Genomic DNA, 3,555 nt, shown 5'->3' with positions numbered 1-3,555 from the left:
GAAACAAGAGATAGTCAGTGGGTCATTGACGTCTCAAGCCATTTCAAATTGACCTCAAAGATTTATTTTTCTGGTACACTGACTTTTAGAGAATATATTTCTCAAATAAGTTAGGAAAGAAATCATTCATAAAATAGAATAGGATGATGTTAAAATTGACAGTGAAAAACATGATGTTTATTATTTTTGAGAAATTTATTGCCAGAACCTGTAAGCATAATCCATTGTGTAATTTAAACTAAATCATCGTTTTTTCAATTTTTTTTTGCTTAAATTATTTTATTGGTACATTTTAGGTATACAAAATGTTTACATTTATCATTGGGTGCTTGTACCTGTACATGATGTATCTTTGTTCTTATTTTTTCCCCATTCCCTGTGCTCCCTTCACTCTCTCCACCCTTATTTAAAAAGACTTTGTTTCCATTTTTTGTTCTTCTGGATGCATATTGAGGCCATACTATTAGGGGAAATAAATAGGACTCACATGTGTAAATATCAAATAGTGTCTCTAGTGTGAGAAACTGAAAGTGTAAATAAGGATTAAAATAATTACAATGAATAATTGATAATGTGAAATAGGAAGAAAAGGTCCAAAGGGGTAGGGAAAGTAGGAGGGGAAAGGGAAAGGAAAGAAGGGAAAGGAAAAATTATCTTTTTCTTTTTTTTTCCGATATGCAGAATTTATTAAGCTTTGCATGATATAGAGCAGTTTCATTTGCTTCCAAAGTGCTAACAAAAGCTCTAGCAATCTAGAATGGCAGCACATCATTTTATAACAATTAACATCGTAGCTTTTCAAATTTGGTTTTCAGAAGAATTTATCTTCAAGTAAATCTAATCATGCTTTTAAAAATTGCTTTAGGTCACTCCAAGCTTGGCAGTTAACATTTGGCATAAACAAGAAAACAATCACAATTTGATAAATAACAGATAACACTGTAGGCCATAAACATACAGCATAAAGAAATGGTGGTGTAAGTCAGCAGTTATTAAGTTACTAGAGTACCTTGGCCTCTATGCAGAGGGTTTGATTCACTAGCCTGGACACCCAGTTTTTAAAGTAGAAAGTATCATTTCTAACATTGCAAACAAGTAGAGAATGAGGAATTCATTTTTTTTTGGTTCTGGGGATCGAACTTCGGACCTTGAGCTTGCAAGGCAGATGGCAGAACCACTGAGCACTGAGGAATTCATTTTTATTAATAAATTACACCCTCACAAGATAGAATCAACATCTTAGCATAAAAATGCTCAAGTTGTATCAGTCATAACTGTGTGCTTATTTTAAAAGGTGCTAAATGGATTAAATGGAGACAGCAATGTTTCCCCTAATGTGATTGATCTTACCATGTTTACAGCTATCAAGACCTGAAACTTCAGGTGTTCGAACTGAACTTTGAAGAGCACACATATTTCAACCTGATATGCTTGATTTGGTTATTTGGTCAACTGTCCATTTACTCTGAAATTAAAATTTTAACATTGTCAAAAGGTGATATAAGTGGCATAATAACAAATATGCTGAAATGGTTATAGTCACAAATGGCAGCTAACAAGGATATGGGGAGATCCCACTCTCAAGTCACCCAGTAGTTGGAATTACTGTATATACTGTCCACCCAACTACAAATTGGATTTAAAGCTGTTTACTTTAGTCTGGCATCTTTACACACCCAAGATATGTACCTTATACAAAAACAGTGTTTATTCAAAACCAAATTTTTTGTAGCGGTGAAGTTCTTGCCTTAAATGTAAATAAAATGGCACAGAAACTTTTAAGAACCAGGACTCAGAAAATTTAAAAGAATAATTTGAGTTAGGAATCAAATATACAGAGTCAAAAAAGGAAAAAAATCATCTAGAAGACAAAAATCCAAGTAGCATCTCAGATGCAGAGCAATTTTGTAAAGTAGGAAAGCAGCTGTGATCATCTGCAGCTTCTCAGATCATTCTAGAGGCCGTTTATTTAGGGAAATACTATTATACAGACAAGAGGAAGTACCTTGTCTGTATAATAGTATTTCCCTAAATAAAGGGCCTTGAATGCACATCCAGCGCATTTCCTGAGAGTAGAAATGAAGATATTTTCATTTTGTTTTACTCACAAACTATTTGTCAAAGAACTATGTAAAGCTAAATAAAAGCACATCTTGTAGAAATCCATAGCAATGAATGTTGACAAGATGTGCTTGGATCTTGCTTGCAGCATCTGGCAGTGGGTAGTGGAACAAAGGTAGCAATCTCACGGGCTCTCCTGTGTCTGTTCTGGAGGTGGCTCTGTGGCGGTGGCATCAGCATTTGCAGTTGAATTCAAGACTTCTCCAAAATCACTGCCAGCAGACTTGGTTCCCCTTAGTTTAGACTTTAAGTTTTCGACCTTTTCTTCAAATGACTTGAAAGTTGGGGAGTTTTTTATGTCTTCCACTTTTTTGGTGATAACAGAGGGTCAACAGATGAAAAGGCCTCTGAAGCCTTCTGTTTGGCCTGAGATAAGGTTTCAGAGGTCTTCCTGTATGCGGACATGGCTGTCACATCCTGCCACCCTTTGGCAATGTTCTGTTTAGCTCCTGTAGTGAACCAATCCCAAGTTTCGGCTTGATGTCTGCTAGATGCTTCTCTTTTGCTGCTAACACTTGAGACAGAATTTGGATTTCTTCTTCCACCTTTACCAGCTCTCTTCTCAGCTCATCCTGCTCCTCTTCCGAGAGCGTCTAGGTGGTGCTGAGTGAGGGTGGCTGCAGCATCTTCTCCTTCCTCAGGTACTGGGTCTGTCCTCAGTGATCCAAGTTTCTCAGTAGGTGATCCGGGTGGAGATGAATTCCCAGTATGGAACAGGTAGAGGTAGTTTTTGTTCACTCCTGCATTGAAATCGAAAGGGGACTGATGGTCTTCATATAAGTCTGTTTCTCTGTGATCCATCATCCCAGGCAGAGGCAGAACGCATGACTTTGCGGCTGCCTCAGCTCCCTCCGCAGTCGCTCGCCCCTTTGGCCTTATTCCCTTCGCCCCAGCTTGCAAGCTCACAGAGACTGTATTTCGGGTTTGGAGGCCCCGCCCCCAACCTGAGCGTCCTGGCTACAAAAACCATCTTTTTCTTAGTGAGTTTCTGCTGTTGCTTTTAAAAAGCTGCATTTTGATTGAGAAAAGAAGAAAGAATAGCATCCCTTTTTTTGTTCTAAAATCGGTTGCCTTTGTAAAAGGAATTAACACTAATGCTTTCTTTGGTATAACTAAACATAATGGAACAATTACACAGGCCCCTTACACACAGAGATAGATAGTCTTCAACATCATGTTGTGGTGCCTTAAAAATTGAACTCTGGAGCAGAGAGGTTCTATTTGGATGCCTGTTCTTTATTAGTGTGTGACTTCAGAAGATACCTGGCTCATCTATTCATCAGTGTGTTTACTGGTAGCATGGGGAAAACAATAGAAAAGTAGTTCCCCTTATCTACAGCCAATATGTTCCAAGACGACAAATAGGTGCCTGAAATAGAAGGACTGCAAAAAACCCTTATTTTTTCCTATGCAAACATGTGTATGATAAAGTTC

The 3,555-nt window shown here is 37.8% G+C and overlaps 1 pseudogene; it reads right to left on the bottom strand.

Annotated features, from left to right (window-relative positions):
* Positions 1-2,143: 2,143 nt before the first annotated feature.
* On the bottom strand, positions 2,144-2,922 carry LOC101717934 (tumor protein D52 pseudogene; annotated as a pseudogene).
* Positions 2,923-3,555: the final 633 nt, after the last annotated feature.

This window comes from Heterocephalus glaber, unplaced genomic scaffold (genome assembly GCF_053883595.1).
Source record: "Heterocephalus glaber isolate CG9 unplaced genomic scaffold, H.glaber_assembly_v1.0 deba00001523, whole genome shotgun sequence".
Lineage (NCBI taxonomy): Eukaryota > Metazoa > Chordata > Mammalia > Rodentia > Bathyergidae > Heterocephalus > Heterocephalus glaber.
This window is presented reverse-complemented; position numbering and strand designations above follow the sequence as displayed.